Source organism: Equus asinus, chromosome 12 (assembly GCF_041296235.1).
Source record: "Equus asinus isolate D_3611 breed Donkey chromosome 12, EquAss-T2T_v2, whole genome shotgun sequence".
NCBI lineage: Eukaryota > Metazoa > Chordata > Mammalia > Perissodactyla > Equidae > Equus > Equus asinus.
This window is the reverse complement of record NC_091801.1, coordinates 26,027,303-26,048,470: the sequence shown is the minus strand read 5'-3', so window position 1 is coordinate 26,048,470 and position 21,168 is coordinate 26,027,303. Positions and strand designations below refer to the sequence as shown.

Genomic DNA, 21,168 nt, shown 5'->3' with positions numbered 1-21,168 from the left:
AGTCTGTGGCTTGTTCAAGTAAAATGAAAAAATAAACAAATTTGGTGTCACAGAGATCCTAAAACCCTTGGAATTTCCTGAGTGATAGGAGTGTCTTTTATTATTGATAACAAGCTCCTTTCAATCCCACCTGAGTTTATGCTAATGAGGTGACTTGAGTTAGGGCCCCTAGATAGTCTCAGGATGGGGCTGTTTCCCAGAAAGACCAAGCGGATTGGACCTTTCAGCCCATCTACCTGACAGGAAGGGATCACCTGGAGATTGAGTTCTATAAAAACTCTCGAACAAGGAGATATGGAAAGCTTTTGAATTGGTAAATACATCCATGTGCTGGGAGCTTGGCACACCCCACCGCCACAGGGACAGAAGCTCCTGCACTTGAGATCCTTCCAGCCACGCCTTATGTACCTCTTAATCTGACTGTTCATTTGTGTCCTTTATAAGAAACTGGCTAATGTAAATAAAACGTCTTCCTGAGTTCTATAAATCACTCTAGCAAGTTATCAAACCTTAGGAGGGTAGTGGGAAGCCCTGACTCATAGCCATATGGTGAAAAGTTTAGGAGGCCCGAGACTTCCAGCTGGCATCTGAAGTGGGGGACAGTCTTGTGGGACTGAGCACTTAAGCTGTAGGGTCTGTGCTAATTCTGAGTAGTTAGTGTGAGAATTGAACTGAATTGTTCAACACTCAGTTTAGTGTCTGGAGAATCAGAGAATTGGTTCTTGGTGTTGAAAACCATCGCAAACTTGCTTTTCATTTTTGATATAGTTCAATTTATCAATTTTTTTTTTGTCTTTCATACTTTTGATGATCTATCTAGGAAGTTTTTGCCTAAACTAAGGTCTCAAAGATTTTTTCCCCATGTTTTTCCCTAGAAATTTTATAGTTCTAGATTTTTTATTTAGCTCTATGATCCAGTTTGAGTTAATTTTTGTTTGCGATGTAGAGTTGAGGTTCTTCTTTTTTTTTCATGTAAATATCCAGTTGATCCACCACCATTCGTTAAAAAGACTTATCTTTTCCGCATTGAATTTAAATTGGCACTTTTGCCAAAAATCAATTGACACATATGTGTGGGTTTATTCACAGAACACAGGAGTAATAAGAAGTATCCCAATGAATCTCCTACATCCCAGACACACTCTGTATTCTGTTCCCTTGAGCTGTATGTTAACCTTTTCACTAATACAAAAATTTTTTGATGAATCTAAAGTAAGCCTTTAAGTCAAGTAGGGTAAGCCCTACTTATGAGAGATTGATCATCATTTTCAATATTGTTTCATCTATCATAGGTCTATTGCATTTTAATATATACTTTAGAATCAACCTTTAAAATTTGCACACAAAAAGACAAATGGAATAAGCATTGGGATTGTGTCAGATCTATAGACCAATTTGGGGAAACACATTTTTACAATACTGAGTCTTCCAATCCACGAACATGGTATATATCACTCCATTTATTTATTTTGGTCATTAATTCCTCTCTGCCGTGTTTTATAGCTTACAGTGTAAAAGTCTTAAATCTCTTTTGTTAGATCTATTTCAGTGTATCTGTATCAATCAGAGTTCAATCAGAGAAGCAGAGCCATTGTATAGACAGTCATGCATCACTTAATGACAGGGATATGTAGTAAGAAATGCATTGTTAGGCAATTTTGTCATTGTGCGCACACCATAGAGTATACTGACACAAACCTAGATAGTATAGCCTACTACACACCTGAGCTATATGGCACTAATCTAAGGGGACCACAGTCATATATGTGGTCCATCATTGACCGAAACATCATTATGCAGAACATGACTGCATATGAATTTCTAACAGGAATTTGATCTAATGCAATGGTGGGCATCTCTAAGGTTGTTGTCTTTGTGTTTAACACTGGAGCCTGAAAACACAGGGCAGGTAATCCTGAATGGAAGGTAGGTGTAAAGTGAGGAAGAACAAAGACAAGCTGGAATCCGTGAGTACAAACTGGAACTTATGAGTATGAGCTGCCTGAAACCCACAAGGGCATACTGGACCCCTTCAGTGAGTCAGTTCTCACTGCAATCACTGTGATGAAATGCATGTCCTGTAGTAGAAGCTGACACCCTGAATCATGAAGATAAATATACACCTGGTTCAGCAGTAGGAGCTGAAGGAGAATTCAAGGGCAAGTAAAGCAGTTGCAGGCCTAGGTGTTGCCCCATGCCAATGAGATGAGCAGGCATATGAGCAACAACGTGAGTGAGCTATAAAAGATGTCTGCCCCAACCTCACAAGCAAATATTCAAAGTGGCTGCTTCTTTTCTTCTGCATCCCAAATCTTGCATGGAAATATCTCTTGCGACCTACTTAAACTGGAAATATACAGGGAAGGGAATTCTGGGAAACAGTTCATCCTCGATAAGTTGACACATTATAAAACCATACCAGTTCACTCCTTGTCAACTTGTCACTCAAGCACATCTCTTTAAACCATATTTAATTTTCAAATAGAAATAATAACAAAGTCACATTTCCACCAAACATGAGGGATACAACAAAAAAGCAGAGTAACTCTTTCCCCAAAAATGGAAGCAAAGACCCTTTTTGTCTTAGGTTGATGTTCATTCTTCTTCCAGATGATTCGCATTCTCTTAATTTGATAGCTTGTAACTTAAACATGAGATATAAATTAAACTGCTGTTAACACATTTTACGTTAGATAGGAGGATATTGGGAAGAGGGAAGAGAACAAAATATTGGTTAATACAAATATTCATATCAAAGTAAGGAATAAATGCTCTTAACTATTACAATATTTAGTTCTCTAAATCATCACGTCATAGATGGTATTTATAACTAAATTCTTCCATTATCCTTTCAAAATTCCCTTTGCCTTCAGGAAGTGCCCCAGCTGGTGGTGACTGGGGACTCTTGGGCGACCCAAACCTTCATTCCTGAGTGGTCTGGTCATTAGCAGTCCTGCCTGAATTGGGTTTTTGTAGCTTCCATTGACTTTAATCTCAGGACATGAAAGGACTAAGAAGGGCCCCAGGGGATCTCCTACATTCCAAAAATACTGCTCCTTACCCCCACTGTTGAGTAGCAACCCAATTGTTCCTTAATGTTCATGAACAATCATCCCAGCCAATATAGTAATCACCTTCTCTGTCTCGTGGTTCACCGGCTAGAGGATCCCAAAGTGGCCAGGTGATGGTCTCAACATCCAGTTTAATGGAATTATTGCTGTTTTCCACGGTGTAAGCATTCCTCCCTTTGGAATTAAGACCTCCAGACAAGCAGAGTCTAAAGTTGCAGAAACAAGGGCACAAAGTATTTGCATTGATCAATAAGAGTTAGAGGAAGACATTTCCAATCCCTCATTCCTGGGTATGGGAGAAACAACTGATTTAGAGTATATACTGCATCCTGGAGGAAATTCTCCCAGCTCTCCAAGGTTGCTGCCACCTAACTGATGCTATGAGTCTTCAAAAGGCCACTCTACCAATTGCTTCAGCATGGTGAACATGGTAAGATTATGAATTCCATGAGCCTGGGCCCACTGCCACACTGTATTTGCTATGAAGTGAGTTACCTGATTGGAAGCAATGACATATGGAATACCACCATGGTGGATAAGGCATTCTATAAATCCATAAATGGTAGTTTTGACAGAGGCATTGTGGGCAAGGAAGGCAAATCCATGTTCAGACTAATTGTCTATCGAAGTGAGAACAAAGCACTGCCCCTTCCATGATGGAAGTAGGCCAGAGTAATCAACCTGCCACCAGGCAACTGGCTAATCACTCTGGGGAATGGTGCCATAGCTGGTACTCAGTGTTAGTCTCTGCTACAGGTTGGGCACTGAGTAGTGGCTATAATGAGGTCGGCCTTTGCGAGGGGAATTCCATGCTGCTGAGCCCATGCATAGCTTCCATCCCTGCCACCACAGCCATTTTGTTCATGTGCCCATTAGGCAATAAGAAGAGAGGCTGGGCATGAAGTGGACTGGTACCCACAGAACAGGTCATGCTCTCCACTTGATTATTAAAATCCTCCTCTGCTGAGATCACCCTTTAGCAAGCATTAACATGGAACACAAACGATTCACATTCTTTGCCCACTCTGTTGGGTCTTTCCACTTCTTCCTTCTCCCGATGGCTGGCATTTGCACTATCCGGAGAGCGAGAGCCTCCTTAAATTTGTGCACTAGGTACCTCACTTGTCTCACCCTAGTCCCAGCCCAGGTTTCTACCTCCAAGTTACTGAAAGACCAAGAAAATTCTATTTTAGAACTTCTACTATCTAAGTTTTTAGAAATCAAGGAAAATGGGAAAGATGCCAGAAGCCTGAAGAGGAATAACTAGTGACCAATCCTGCCCAGATATTTCAGAAACCATTCATTCATACATCCCTTTACATCATATTTACGGCGTGCCAGGCTTGGCAGTTTGGACTTATTGCCCGAGATAGTGGGGACTCATTGAAAAGACTTAAGCTTATGGGAAAAGACTGATGTCATCAGATTTACAGTACGCATAGAAGTTTCTCTCATTGCGATGTGGACTATGGAACACAGGGGGAAGGGACTGGAAACAGGAGGACACAAGTTCTTCCTCAGTGAGCTTAAAAGAAGTTGTGGTCAGTTCCTCTCAAGCTAGACTAGACTAGGGGCAGAGTAGGGGTATTACAGGAGTGGGAGCAAAAGAGAAGTTTCAAAGATGAGATAATACTTACAGAGTCTTAGAAAAATATGTAGATAACTAAGAGATAATTAAAAAAAGAAGAGAAGGCACATTGTAGGTAAAGAGCAACCTGGTGATAGAGATCTAGTTTAAGAATTATCAGAATATGTACAATGACTGAAGCCACTAGTGGTTAATATGGCCAAGTACAAGATAATCTTGGGGAACATCAGCCCCTAGGGAAGAAATAACACTGTTCATCAAACGTTGGGAAATTCTAATGCAGACAGTGGGACCCACATACATAACTGAGTACTAACTGTTCTTTTTCGTAGTTGTAGTCCTCAGGCAATTAATTCATTTAACCTCTCTCAGGTCCACGTTCCTCTTAGGCACACACTTTAAAGCTTGCTTAGAGAACTATGCAAAATCCTATTCCATGCCCTCTTGTCCTAGTTGCTCACAAATGGCAATTATTATTACAATTATTAATAACAGTAACTTGAAGAATGGTGTAGTTATGTAAATTTGTGGACCCCTCCCTGAAACTGATAATTAAAGGATGTTGTCCTGAAATAAGATTTTTGAATTGATTCTCTCTTTGAGTTTTTCTCGATTAGGTCCTATTCAAAATATTAGTAATAGCTTTAGTGAGAAATAGAATACAGGTTTATTAAAGACACGGACGACATCAAGCTCAGAGAAAAAGTATGTTTCATAGCAAATTAGGATTCAAACAGGAAGCAAAAAATGTTTGCAAGTTAGACTATTAGGTATAATTAACAGATTAAAACAGAGAGAGAATAAACCTACGTTAATTTTCTTTCTGTTCTTCAAACACACTGAGTTAATTCTTGCATTACGGCCTCTGCACTAGTTATTTCCTTGCCAGGAATGTTTCACTCACTTGGCTGGCTCCATTGTGTCATTTAGAGCTCAGCTCAAAGATCACCTTTTTTGTAATGGCTTCCTTGAGCATCTCATCTTAAACAGAACCATCCTCCCACCTGACGGCAAGTTACCGTATCACACTACATCATTGCCTTTACTGTATTTATCGAAGTCTAACAGGTTTTTATTTTACGAAGCTCAATCGGAATATGGCAGGTGTTTCCCTTTGCCTAGTGCATATGTCCCTGACAAGATTCTTTGATGGCATTCACAAATCCAAGGCCCGGTATACACTGTTATCTGGACTCTTCACATCTAGACTCCACCTAGACTCAGAGTGTGCCCTGCAAGCCCCATATTCCACTTCCTTCCTCCTTCTTTTCAGGGAGTTTGCATCTCCAAGCTAGAAAAAGAGCCATTGGTGAAAGTGGGGAGAACAAATAGAAAGGCCATTGTCTGTTCTCTGAATGGGGCAGACTCTTGTTTTCTGTTTTGGTTGGCAGGAAGTGAGGGAGAAATTGCTGGATTCCAACCTTGATTCTTGCCAGTAGCTTTGCTTCATTTCATCTGACCAAATAGCTTCAGGCTAGCAACCGCAATTCTTAATTCAACTCCACCGATTTTTTCTTTAATACTTTATGTAAAATTGTCTCAGAAAGTTGACATGTTTATATATATTTAAAGTATAATTCAATAAACAAATCTTGAATGTAAACTTGTTGAATTAGCACAAAATGAATCCCCATGTAGCCACCATCCATTAAAAAAACATCAAATTACTGGCACTTCTTAAGCACCCCTCATGCTGCCTCCCAATTACTAACACCACCCTGTGCCCCCAAAGCAACTTTTTCCATCCTGACTTCTAAAGCCACAGATTAGTTTTGCCTTTTTAAAAACATTATACGAGTGGAATCATGGTACACATTCTTTCATATCTGGCTTCTTCTATTTAATGATGTGTTTGTGAGTTTCATCCTTGTGGTTGCATATCTCAGTAGCTAATTTGTTTTCATGCAGTATAGTATTCCATTGTATGAATATACTATCAATGATTTATCCATCCTGCTGTTGAAGGACATTGGTTTTTGCCAGGGTTTGGGTCTTGCAAATAGTGCTACTCTGAACCTCCTTGTGCGTGTCTTCTGGTTTACATATGCATGCATTTCTTTTGGCCATATATCTAGAAGTAGAACTGCTGGGTCTTAGAGTATGGGTATGGTTTACTTTGACAGACATTGACACAGTGCTTGTACAAACTTCCACTCCTACCAGCTATGAATCAGAGTTCCAGTTATTCCACAACCTGTCAGTTTTTTGTTTTTAATTTTACCCATTCTGGCAGTTGTGTGGTGGTAATTTATTGTGGTTTTAATTTGCATTTCTGTGATTATTAATAAGGCTGAACACATGGTTTTCTATGCTTACTGGTCATTTGGATATCCTCTTTTGTGAATCCTGTTCAAGTCTTTTGCTCATTTTTCTTTGTCTGTGAGCTCTTTACATATTTTGCGTAGGAGCCTTTTGTCAGCCATATTTTTGCAAATGTCTTCTACTCTGTGGTGTTCCCTTTGATGAACAGAACTTCTTAATTTTAATGTAGTCCATTTTATTAACCTTATTTTAAGTTTTAATTACTGTAGCTTTATAACAAGTCTTGGTATTTAGTAATAAAATTCCTCCCACTTTGTTATTTTTCAAGATAATCTTGAATAAAATTGTTGAAATGTTGTTTTCTTTATGCATTTTTTTATCCAATAGATTACAAGTTACTAAAAGGCAGGATCATGATTTTTTACTAGGAAAATCATCTACAAATTTTGAAATTTTCACATCTATGTGACAAAATCTCTCTTCCTCTGTTCTTTTCTGTTAACTAGATTAAAGTCTTTGCTGACCCCAAAATGGGATCAATAGCATTTCTGTTACACTTTGGTCTGTAATCAATCACATCTGGGCAACTGGGAGAGTTTCAATTCACTTAGTAGACATATAACCCTGTTTTAACATTAGAGAACCATATGGCCCTCTGCTTTTAATAGATGGTCTTAATTACCCAGAACTAATAGTCTTCTAACTTAGTCTTCTACAGCTACAAGACTCAAAAGAATTTTGACATATTTTGCTTCTCAAGTACACAAAGTTCTTCCTGACAGCAAAAGAGAATATTTTCATTTCTAACTGATGTCATTTTTGCATACTTAGACCTTTACAGAAATTCAGAACAACGGATCAGCCTGTGGTCTGCCCCACCACCCAAACTCACATAAACTTTAAGAGTTTTCTCTCCTCTCAGTTCTCCAATGACCCATTTCCAATTCCCTTAAAAAGCATCTTTGCTATCTTTAAAATGTGATGATAAAAACTAAACACAGAAAGTAAGAAATTAACATTTTTTTCAAATATACCTTTCCAGTATCATATTGATTTTTTGAAACAAAAGGTCTCAAAACTATCTCATAGTCAGCTTGTGCTCAGCTGAACGAGGTGGGCCCTCATTAATGAAACAGCAGTTTCCAAAGGTGCTTTCGTCCTTAGAATGTTTAAGCGAAAGCTGCCTGACCATCTGCCCACTTTGGGTATGAGATTGGACTAGATATTGTCTAAGATCGGAGGCTAAGAGTATTTTCCTTTCAGCATTTCCTTAGCCTGCATTACATTACATTTTCTATTGTCAGTCTGTATCATTAAGGGTTATCATTTTTCCTCATTCTATATCACTCCACCTAAATATGCAATCCATCTTCAATCCCATTGGCTCTACTCCAAAAAGACAACCCAAATTCACTAAAAGTTCTTCTGTCTTCGTTATTGCCACCTTGGTACAAGCCACCTCCATTTGCTTCCCTAGACCACGTGAAATTTCCAAACTGACTTCCCAGCTTCCATCGTTCTCTCCCTTCTCCCATTTGTGACATCTCAGCTCCTGATCTTGTAGTCACATAAAGCAGATTATACACTTTCCAGGGTTTCTCATCACATGCAGAATACAATGTAAATTCCTCACCATGGCCATGCCTCTTCTCCAGCCTCACCTTCTCCTGCCACTGCTTGCTCACTAAACTCCGGTTAGACTCATCTTTTTTCTCGAACACACCTAGCTCACACCTGCCTTAGGACGTTTGCCATAGCTATGCCCTCTGCCTGGAATGCATTTTCCCCTCATCTGTGCATGGCTGGTTCCTTCTGCTTCCTTAGGTCTCAGCTCAAATGCCATCTCCCCAGTGCGACTTTTCTGACCAGGTGATCTAACTTAACTCCACACTTCCATAGTCATCTGCTTTCCATAGCACCATCCTATTTAAAACAAACAAATTCATCCTCATCTGAGATTATCTTACACATCTATCATTATTTGACTACTTTTGCTCTCCTGCCATGAGAAAACAGTAGCTCCATTAGCACAAGAGTCTTGCGTGTTTGTTTGCTATTGTATCACCATACACAGAGAAACTTTGCAATGTATGCTGGCTGAATGAATGAGTGAATTAATAAACAAATCAATGAATGAGGGAACTCTTTTTATGTTATGCCCATTCTTTCTGCATTTTCCTCTACTGTCTTCTTCCTAATTCTGATTTGCTATTGCGAAAATGACAATACACGTAATTCATGCTTTCAGCTTGTTGAGTACATAACTGCTAAGGTCTCATCTTGCTTTGTGAATTCTATGAGTCTATTTGCATACACTCATACAAACATTGTCTTCAGCATATAAATGTTTTAGATTCTTTAATGGTTGATTGGTCACATTGTTGTCAATGACTGGAAGCCTTTGCCTCTCATTTGGTGAAGCACCAAAGATACTTCCAACTATTGCTGCAATCCAACTAAACTTACAGATACCTGGAATTTTTCTTACATATAAAATATTATTCTCAGATCCTCTTTTAAGAGTTTTGAAGCTTTTCTTATCATTGCAGAGGAAAGAAATCCAAGTAAATTAGAAGGAACAGAAGCTGGAAATATGCAGGCATATTTGTGGCTTGAGTTATTCCACTACTTGTACATTATGTGGTTTACCTCAACGTGTGGAAAAATACAGTAAGTCCTCCATTGTATGGGGTGTAGTTACAGTATCGTGTAACTTAGATGGTTTATTCTTCCTTGCAAATATTTTGTGATAAACACACAGTATGCTGAAATCTTCTGAATAATTAATTTCTATTTGCTTAAAGAAACATTTTTTTTTTTAATCTATAAAAGCTCTTTTTAAAAAGTATGTTTCTGCCTGATCCTTACCTCTACTAAAAAAGTTCCAACTCCACAAATGTGGAAAAATGCCTTTAGGTTTATTGAAGTTCTTTATTCATGGGAGTATATGGAGTAAGGCAGATCTGTCCATCAGGAAAGAAAGAATGGAAGAATTCCGAGTTATTACTATACCAGATTTGCTTACAACAGGAAATTTACAACTTTCCTACTGCAGATAGCATAATTTCTCTAGTATTATTGGGGGAGGGGGAAATTAATGTGTACAGTGCATCCAGAATTTATGCTCCACATATGACTTTCTTCAATATAAAATATTTTTGAAAACATTAGTTCCCAGAAATCATCAAAATATTTGATTTAGTTTGCCACTTACAATAGTTTCATCATTTCACTAATGAAAAAAACCACTTCTTTTCGTATTTGGTCTTGAGGATTCAGAAGGTCTTAAAGATCTATTGCTTTATTTTTCTTTGGAATCATGAGAATTCTTGGGAACTTAATATTATTTTGCTATATCTGTAGTATTCTGATTCAGACATTCTCATCTGAATATAACATTAAGATGATTTCAAAAATAATGGACTAGAGACTGGCCAGGTTGCATAGTGGTTAAGTTTGGGTGCTCTGCTTCAGCAGCCCAAGGTTCACAGGTTCAGATCCTGGGTGCAGACCTATACACTGCTCATCAAGCCATGCTGAGGTTACTCCCACATAGAAGAACTAGAAGGACCTACAATTAGGCTATACAACTATGTAATGGGGCTTTGGGGAGAAAAGAAAAAAGAGGAAGATTGGCAACAGATGTTAGCTCAGGGCCAATCTTCCTTAGGGGGGAAAAACAGACTAAAACTTTTTCTTACTTGAAAATCTTATAGTTGTTTCCATGTATAATTTTAAAATATCTATTTTTATACAAAAATTTGTTGAATATTAAATTGTATAATTCTGATTCATATTACTGTATGCTTCAACTAATCCTGTCTTTATTTGTACATTTAAAAGTCTTACTTGACCATTTAATCATGACTATCAACAGAGGTCAAAAATATTCAACAACAATATTCTATATTAAAGTCAGAGATAAATGACCAATGACTGTTATGACCACATAGAATCTTTTGAAACACTGTTTAGAAGCAACCATCCAAATGGCTGGCATTCTATTTGCCATTCACTGATGACTCTTATTCTTGACATTTCTGAAATTATCTTGCTTTTTAAAATCTTTGCCTACCATAGACTCTTTAGAGCAGTTATCTTTTTTTATCTTTTTTTTTCTAATTTATGCCTTATTTTATTTACAATTGTAATTTCTCTATTAGGAAAATCCCTCCCTCCTCTTTTTAATCTCCCTATTATATAAAGTCCCATTAAAACTTAATTTCCTCAAAACTTCCATAATCATCCACCACCAGATTTCTCTATACAGGATCTGTTAGGCACTTAATCGAAAATGACCTTGCATTATATTTATTTGACCTCGTTCATCTGTTCAATTTTTTCATAGGTATGTTCTGCTACTTAAAGAAATTGAAAATTACTCATGGATAAAAATCACCTCTTATAATTTGCTTATGACTTCCCTCAGCCCTTCTGCATCATAGCACAAATGGACAATATACAATTTAGTGACTGGATCACTGGAAAATCTCTCATTATGACAGAACACAATTATTGACAGAATACTTCTCTACAAATTACTTAATTGCTTTATTTTAGTGTTACAATTAGGGCAGAAGATTGCAACCTACATGTACCAATCTATTCCTCATGCAATGGTTTGTTAAAATGCCTTTTAAAATATAGTAAACTCCTGCATTTAAATAGATTTTTCCATGTTTGAAATATTTTATCATTAAGAACAGCAAAGGCTTTCTCAATGAAATTATTAATACATGTACATATACAGAGATAGGCGGATAGCGAGATGCTAGCATACACATAGAAACTTATGAACAATACGGTTATTGACTATTGTCAATAAGTCACAAAACATTTTGCAAAATGATTTATAGTACATTTACATTTATAACATTGGGTCTATTGTACCAGAGAGGAAATCAAAGTCTGTCTAGAGAAAAGCCAGAAAAATTCACAAAATAAAATTTTCTGGCACCACGGTTGGCATGTGCACTCCCCCAGGGGGCACCATCTGCAGCATGGCCCATGGAGTTGGGCAAGGGAGGCTGCGTGGTTTTGTGTGGCAGCCCGGCAGAGACCAGAGGGTATAGAGAAGGATACTATAAAAATTTAAACTTTAGTGCCACTCCTTAGTTAAGTAGTTTTGAAATTCTTAGGGATGTCTAGTCAATCTGTTATGATCGATGATGTTAAAATGCACAATGATACTTACCAGTCATTTTATTTAGTAGAGAAGAAAAATAAGGTACAACAGTAAAAAGTAAATTATCTAAGATACATATAAATAAGACAGAATTAAGGGATAAAGCACAAAAGGTGATATGGACTAGAATCTAAAATTACTACTTAAACTTACATGTGTTATATGTCAACAATATCTCAATAAAGCTGGGAAAAAGAAAAAATGAATATATAAAATTAAGTACTTTTCATAATCTAAACTGTTTACAAATATACCATAAGCATTCAAAATGTGTATTGCTTATATGAGTCTTATGTCTCAAAATAGGAAAAGATTTTGTAGTGACATTTCATTCTCCAAAAAAACTATGATCCAGGAAAGTTCAAATTATTTTATGCTAAAGTAATAGCAGATTATGAGCTTTCATATTAAGTATACATTCTGGGCTATTTCTCAGTTATATAACAGTGTCTTTTAGACATGAAAGATACTCAAATTCAAATTTTGTTACCTAACATATCGAAGAAAAAAATGCTGTCTAACTTAAATCTTTTTTAGAAGTTGAGGCACAGGAAAACATACATAATATTTATTACAGTAATATTTTACTCTGCTAAATCCAAGTCAAGGAGTAGATTGTATGTAGTTATATAAGATAACCTTTCTCAATTTATAAAGCTGTATGGAAAATGCAACTCATCTGGTGGGCTGTAGACTGATGGGAAAAAAGTAGGCATATTAGGTTCATTCCCACTTTAATTAGGCCAATTTAATTAACCAAGAATATAAAATATATGCTGTGTATATAACCACCTAGATGAAGCCACAGATACCCGCGTCATACAGGAAAGCATCTCTCAGGATTTTACAAGCTCAGTGATGTTTCTGCCCGTGCTCTGTTGTACTTGGGGCTCACATCTCCACTCTGGAAGAAATAAAAATATGATTTAAGAAAATGTTATTAAAGAGACTGTCTTTTCTCAGGTGAACATTCTTGGCTCCGTTGTCAAATATTAGTTGAGCGTATATGCATGGGTTTATTTCTGGGTTCTCAATTCTGTTCCACTGGTCTATGTGTCTGTTTTTAAGCCAGTACCATATTGTTTTGATTACCATAGCTTTGTAATGTAGTTTGAAATCAGGAAGTGTGATGTCTCCAGCTTTGTTCTTCTTTCTCAGAATTGCTTTGGGGTCAGGATTATTTGGAGTCTTTTGCGGCTCCAAGTGAATTTTAGGATGCTCACTGGAGAAAAGACAGCCTCTTCAATAAATGGTGGTAGGAAAATTCTTACTCACATGCAAAGGAATGAAACTAGACCCTTATCTTCTACCACTCACAAAAAATAACTTAAAACGGATTAATGACTTAAATGCAAGACCTGAAACCATAAAACTCCTAGAAGAAAACATAGGGAAAAATTTCCTTGATGTTGGCCTTGGCAATGATTTTTTGGATATGATGCCTGAAACACAAACAACAAAAGCAAAATACACAAGTGGGACTACATCAAACTAAAACGCTTCTGCACAGCAGAAGAAACAATTAAAAAAATAAAAAGGCAACCTGTGGAATGGGAAAAAAATATTTGCAAACTACATATCTGACAAGGAGTAAAAATCCAAAATATATAAGGAACTCATACAACTTAATAGCAAATAATCCAATTAAAAAATGGGAAAGGACTTCGATAAATATTCTTCCCAAAAAAAAAGAAATTCAAACGGCCAACAGGTACATGAAAAGGTGTGCAGCATCACTAATCATCAGGAACATACAAATCAAACACAATGAGATACCACTTCACAGCTATTAGAATGAGTATCATTAAAAAGACTTATCATCTCAGGGGCTGGTGAGGATATGGACAAGACGGAACCTTTGTGCACTGTTGATAGAGACGTCAATTGGTACAGCCACTATGGAAAACAATATGGAAGTTCTTGGAAAAAGTAAAAGTTTACATATACATGAATACTATTCATTCATAAAAAAGAGGGAAATCTTGCCTTTTGTGACAAGATCTAAGAGAGTAGATCTTAAGTCCTCATCACAAGAAAAAATTTTGTAACTATGTGAAGTGATGGATGTTAACTAAACGTAGTGTGGCAATCATTTCACAATATAAATATATTAAATAATTATGTTGTACACCTTGAATTTATACAATGTCATATGTCAATTATATCTCAATAAAATCAGGAGGTTGGGAGAAAATATTAACAAGGCCACAGACTCCTAGGGGAGAAAGTAGAGTGAGGTGTCAGGCACACCCAAAGGACATCTCTGCCTCCAGACTTCCAGTATCCTGAAAAGCCCCTTCTCCTGTGGTTCCCCCACCACCTCCACAGCGCCCCCCGCCCCCGTGATTCATATCTTGTTTGATACAAGAACTATCATCACATCTCTATTTTCTCAGATATAGCATTTGTGTTTAGAGAAAAATAACACCTTATTCAGAGAAGATTAACAAAAACACTTTTACTATTCATATTCTCAAAGAATGGCTTTATGCATCTTTTCAAATCCAGGAAAGAGTTAGATCTTCCTGCAGTCCCCCAGTCTCATTCTCTCCTGGATTCTGACGTGTATTGCCAGGTGGGAAAGATGCCCCGGTGGCTGCCAGGAGCTGCACGCATCTTAGGGGCTTCTCCAGGGTGACTGCATTCTCAGTGCTCAGCACTCAGTCGTGCAGGAAATACTACAATTTAGAGACTTTATACCAGTTCCCAGGGGTGGGAAGTCAATGAACACAAAATGACATAATAATTATGAAATTATGCCACTATCACAGCATGAATTTACCTTAATATCTGATGAAATTTTGCTAAGTAGTGTGGGAAATTTCAAAAGGGGTTAGCTACATCCCTCCTTCTCATACAGCTTACCACCTAGGGAAGTTAATGAGGAGCCACCCAAATACCATTAACTGAGCAGGACAATGTATCAGTTCATAGTGAGATTTGAGTTCTGAGAAATATGTGATCTAATCAAATGTAACATTGAAAGACCCTCTGAGAGAGGCATGATTAAGACGTTTATGAAGAGATTGGGAACCCAGCCAATCCAAAATTGATAAAGGTTATTATAATTTATGATTAGAAGAAAATTGTGCTAGTATTTAAATTTTCTACCTGCTACTTTGCATAAAACTTCCAACTAACTAAATAAGTAGAGGCTGTCAGAGGAAGGCGTGCAGGTTGATAAACGCCATAATTACACACTGACATTTTTGTACCTTATGCTGAATGTGCGTGTGTATCCATACTTCTGTTCTATCAAAAACACCAAAATGGCAACATCTGCTGATGTTTTTACCCAGAAGATTTCAACATACCATGTTTTAGTCTTCCTGTACATTCTCCAGCAGAGTTAAGACAAAGCTTTTTGGATTTGGTGGCCTGGTGAGCTGGGGAGTAGAGACACTCTCTCTCTCACCCCATTCTGTCTTTTCCTAACCTCCCTCCTTCTGTTCCTCTACCTCATCCCTCTTCTATGACAAACTGACTAGGAATTTCAAATGTTGATGTTCTAAAAGGATATCTACTTAGAAGTCTTGGCTGCCGGTGGCCAAACTAGCAGAAAATTAAGGATACGTATAATTTGTGAGTAAATAAAATGAGTTCGAGCTCCTCAAAAAATTAAAAATACAACTACCTTACAATCCAGCAATTTCACTTCCGGGTATTTATCCAAAGAAAATGAAAACACTGTCTCGAAGAGATATATACACCCCCAAGTTCACTGCAGCATTATTTACAATAGCCAAGATATGGAAACAACCTAAGTGTACATCCATGGGTGAAGGATAAAGAAAATGTGGTATACATATATGAGGGAATATTATTCAGCAGTAAAAAAGAATTAAATCTTGCCATTTGCACAACATGGATGGACCTAAAGGGTATTATGCTAAGTGAAATAAGTCAGATAGAGAAAGACAAATACCATATGATCTCACTTATATGTGGAATCTAAACAACAAAAGAAAACAAAGCTCTTGCATGCAGAGAACAGACTGGTGGTTGCCAGAGGTAGGGGGGCGGGGGGGGGGCAAGTAGCAAAATGAGTGAATGGGGTCAAAAGGTACACATTTCTAGTTATGAAATAAATAAGTCCTGGGGATGTAATGTACAGCATGGTGACTATGATTAATAATACTGTACTGCATATTTGAAAGTTGCTAAGAGAGGAAAAACAGTTCTCACCACAGGAAAAAAAAATTTGTAACTATGTATGGTGACGGATGTGAACCAGACTTACTGTGATGATTCAAAAAAAACAAGTTAGAGTCGTTGAACTACTGCTCAAAAGATTGATTTTTACCAATTTGAGGAATGGAAGAACAATCATGGACGAGGTAATGAAGAATACGTTTGACTGGTGGTGCGATTATACACTGAACCGGGAAAGCCATTGTACTAAGTGCAGGTAAGATGTGAATAGATGGATGAGTGAAAACACTGAAAATGAGAGATTTGGTGACAGAATGAGTGAGGGAGGAATGTGTGGGTGAATGAGCTAAAATTCACATCTATACCAAAAGCATTCTGACATTTGTTACAATTTCCCAATAATTTGCAGGTGATTTCTACAGATGTCAGAAATACCATTGCTCATCCTTTAGATTAATACCAGGTGACTGAAAAATAGAATGCCTACATGAAATTCTGAATATATCTTTTGCAAACATGTAGAAACCATCACATACGCTTTAAAAAGAGTTCAGGAAAAAAACACGTTGAACCCTAAGACTCATGACTCTGTGTACCTACTTTAAACGTGAGTTAAATAGAGGAAAACGGTTATTACGCATCTACCATCTGTGGCTCAGAGACCTACTATTCCCTTACTGGTCCTTTTCTCCTTGTTCTCTCCTGCTTATTACCTATTTTGCTCATTAGCATCTCTACTACATAATGGTAGAAAGGAGGAGAGGAGTTCAAATTAGTTCATTTTTCTGGCTACTAATGAACTGGTTTAATATTTGATCAGGAAGAGGTTTGAATGAAATTAGAGATTTCAGTTATTCATGCCACCTCTGGTTTTTGATTCCAGGGAAAATGATAATTAGTGAGCTCTGCACAAAATAGATGGATTATATATTTCTATTAAGTAAGTAGCTTAACGTTCTAAGTTCACCTTGCCACAAATAGTTTAAAAATGCTCCACCTACTTGGTACATTATTTCACACTATGAGAACACAGACAGCGTATATATTAACCTCATATCCCACATACTATGCAAGCAAATTTTGACAGCTTAATCCTTTCGAAATAGTTGAAAATCTGGAAGTAAGTGAAAGTTCTGTGTGAAATAAAAATAAGAGCTCATGTATGTATTTCATAGAAGCAGACACAGCCTCTCAGCTCTGAAGCATAGATCAGTTTTATAGCTGAAAAGGACCCGAACAGTTTCAATTCCCTCTGCATAATTAACTTGTTATATGTAATATTTGGCAATCTAGAGTTCCTCAGGAAATTTTTTATTGTGCTTGGTGTCAATAACAGAATAAGAGAATCAATTCAGTTCAGTTCAGTTCAAGTGAACAGACAGCTTCTGTGTGCCCTCCATGGTCTTGGCCTGGGGGGCAGTCTGCATTCTTCTTTGTAATTGATCAGTTCCCTTCACCGGCTCCACCTCCTGGGTGCCAACGACACCATCTTCTCCTTCACCTGTGCTCTTTATGGTAGAGTTTCCTGTGCCTGCTAAAATCTAGGTTGACTCACCTTCCCTTGTTTGTCCTTTCAGCTTCTCCAACACTTTTGTAAGTAGTTCCCTGTATTCAATTCCCTGTTTCCTGCCTGGAGCATGACTGATGATGCATGGGGGGATAGTAATCACGTCAGTTAATGACAGGTGGTGGTAATGGGCATTAGGGGCCTAGGAGATAGTTGAGTGGAGTTAGATACACCGTATGCTTTTTAGTTTGTTTGTTTTTAATTTCCAATCCATTGCAGTCTGTTATTTACATACATACTATACAATACCATATAATGTCCCAGGGATGTCAAAATGCTATAAAAGTTTCCAAACACAGGCTCCCACTTTCTAAACTCATCTTGTCCGAGGGCAGTAACAATTCAGAAACCACTGCTGGCTGCAGGCAGCACCTTGAGCAGCACTAGTCAAGCAGAGAGCTAGAGAAAAGAAAGTGCGCTGAAGATTAGAAAACGAGGCAGAAGTGACAGGTCAAAATTCTGAAGTCACTGACAAATCAGTGGTAGTAAGAGATGTAGAACCAGGAAAAATCCCATAGGAAGAGTGCATGGACAGAAATAGGCACAGGTTGTGGGCCGAACATCAGCGAGCACCACGATGTGGCCAAAAGCAAGTGGTCTGAGAGAAACCAGAAGTGAAGGTGGAGAACAGAGATGCCAGAGGGGGAGAGAAGCAGAGGCTCCATAGCATGCCATTAGGGTCCACTGAGGTGGGCACCTTGCCCTGAATGCCTTAAAGAGGCATTTAGTTCATGTGCTTTGCTGATTAAGGCAGGCTGCTATGGTCTGAATGTTTGTGTACCCCAAAACTTACATGTTGAACTCTTAGCCCCGCTAAGTTATTAGTAGGTGGGGCATTTGGAGGTGGGTAGTTCACGATGGTGGAGCCCTCATGCATGCTATTAGTGTTTTTACAGAAGAGGCGGCAGAGAGCTCCCTGCTCCCCTCCCCTTCTGTCATGTGATGACACAGTAAACAAATGTCCATCCATGAACCGGGAAGCGGGCTCTCACCAGACACTGAATCTGCCGACATTTTGATCTTGGACTTCTCAGCCTCCAGAACTGTGAGAAAATAAATTTCTATTGTTTATAAGCCACTCAGCCTATGGTATTTTTGCTACAGCAACCTAAACGGACTAAGACACAGGCATATAAATGTTTCAGAAAGAATTCCATCAAAACAGTTAACTTAAAGGAGTTGGAGTAATTTACTGGAAAAACTCAATCACAGAGAACACTGCCCTCACTGATGATAGGCAAATATGTGAAGCATCAGTGCTACCTAATAGAAATTTCTGTGATGATAATGGAAATCTTTTTTACCTGCACTGTCTCACAGGGTAGCCATTAGCTACATGTGGCTATTGTGCACTTGAAAAGTGGCTAGTGTGACTGAGAAACTGAAGTCTTCATCCAATTTAATTTTAATTCATCTAAATGTCAATAGCCACACGTAGCTAGGGGCTATGTTATCGGATAGATGATTCATATGACTTATAGGCAAGTTGGGTTTAGAGTAAAAGATGCATAGTCTTTGGGGTCTGCCTTTAAATCCCCTAATTACCATCTCTGTGACCTTGTATATGCTACTCGCCTTTCCTGGCCTCAGCTTCTTGTTCATAAAATGGGGGTCATAATATTTAGGTTTAGAGCCATTGTGATGACTAAAAATGAGGCATGTAAATTGCCTAACACAGACCAAGTATCCAATAAACAATAGCTCTTACTAGTATTAAATGATGTAGGTCAAAATTCATGAACGTAATTCAGTTGTTTTGATTCCTCTGATCATCAGCACGAACGTGTAATAAACTGTGAAGTATGCCATAAGAGCGAACCTCCAGAGGCTGCTGCCTCTGCTGCAGGAGCCTCTTCTCTAGTTAACTGACAATGTTTTTCTAGTTGGTGATTCTCTTATCTCAGCCTTGCTGTGAGCTGTCCCTTTTCAGTGCGACTGCTTTTAGCAAATCCACCCCACTCTGTCTAAGTAGCATTCCTCACTGCTTTTTCTATAACCTGGGAAGAACCAAAGGCTGTTCAAGGGAAAAAACAAATCGAGCTTGTTCAATCGATAACTTTAATTTTACATACAATTCTAAGTCAATGGAGTCTGACCGGAGGGTTTCTCACGTCTTTTTCTGTGGAATTAAGAGCACAGATTCAGAGACCTTATTTACCTTAACCCTGGGTGATGGTCACAATCTCTTGGGGGAACGTTTAAAAAATACACATGCCTTGCCCTCCTCCCCTCAACCTGGAGACACGACATTGTTAGGACCACTCCAGGAGATTTTGTTTCATGTTTTGAAAATTACTGATGTACACCATGTTCCCATGGTGGGTTCCAGACAGAAGAGGTTGTCTGAGCTCAGGTTAATTGAGAGATTGCTGTACCACTCTTGGGTAAGGAAACGGTACAGATGTCACACGGATCCAGCACATGGATGTGGGGAAACTCTGGAAATTTGACTGAAATTTTTCCTGGGGAGTCATAGCCAATCATTTGAACAAGTGTCACTCAGAGATAGGCCTGGATTCCAAAACTAATTTTTCTTTACTTTTCCTCCTAGGCTACCCTGTCATATACAAGCACACCTCCTTGTACCGTCCTTTCCTGGGGCTCATATCTATTGACGATATATTGTTATTTGGCTCATGGGCTTTTATACATGAAATTTCACTAGTTGTTGACACAATGAGGTACATTCCCATCTGAAGAAAGACTAATGAAAACTCTGAACTGGTATCGTATTTTCCTATAAGAAATTGTTCCTGCAATCAGAGGCTCAGAGCAACGCCTTCACATCCATCTGGCTCACTCTCTCACTACCAACACTCCTACAGTCACAGACCTGTGAATAATGGTTAAGCAACGTACTGATTAGTGTGTGGATGCTTCTTAGGGTACTAGTCAAATACTGTTACATACTTTTAGAGACAAAAATCTCTGTGAAACAAAAGAATTCCAAGCATAGGCCAATGGCCCACTTCTCCTGAACAATATGCAACACAGTAAAATTCCAGCACAACAGACCAGTTTCAACAGTCCCAGAAACTCTGTAGTAGGCCCTAAAATTTTCAGTCCAGAAAAGAGGAAATGTCCTATATCAGCAAATACTGGAGATTATGTTATATTAGAAAAAACTGATGAGACAAAAAATTTACTGGGATTTCTGATTTAGATGTGTTATTGTTTTCTCTCTGGTTTTCTAACCACATCTTTTATTAATTTTTTGTTTTGAGGAGGGCAATATGAAAATATTAAATTACACTGGGCAATACTAACACCCTAAATGAGAATCTCAGTTCTATTAAAAGTTAGGTCTTCCTGCTAAGTGACCTCCTCGGCCCATACTTTATTA

The 21,168-nt window shown here is 38.1% G+C and overlaps 1 long non-coding RNA gene across 1 annotated transcript; it reads right to left on the bottom strand.

The window, feature by feature from the left end:
• Positions 1-1,843: 1,843 nt before the first annotated feature.
• On the bottom strand, positions 1,844-9,888 carry LOC139039837 (uncharacterized). The gene is made up of 3 exons (XR_011493046.1): positions 9,790-9,888; positions 3,135-3,277; positions 1,844-2,671 (listed from the first exon to the last, which is right to left on the bottom strand). It is a non-coding gene; the product is annotated as an uncharacterized lncRNA (long non-coding RNA).
• Positions 9,889-21,168: the final 11,280 nt, after the last annotated feature.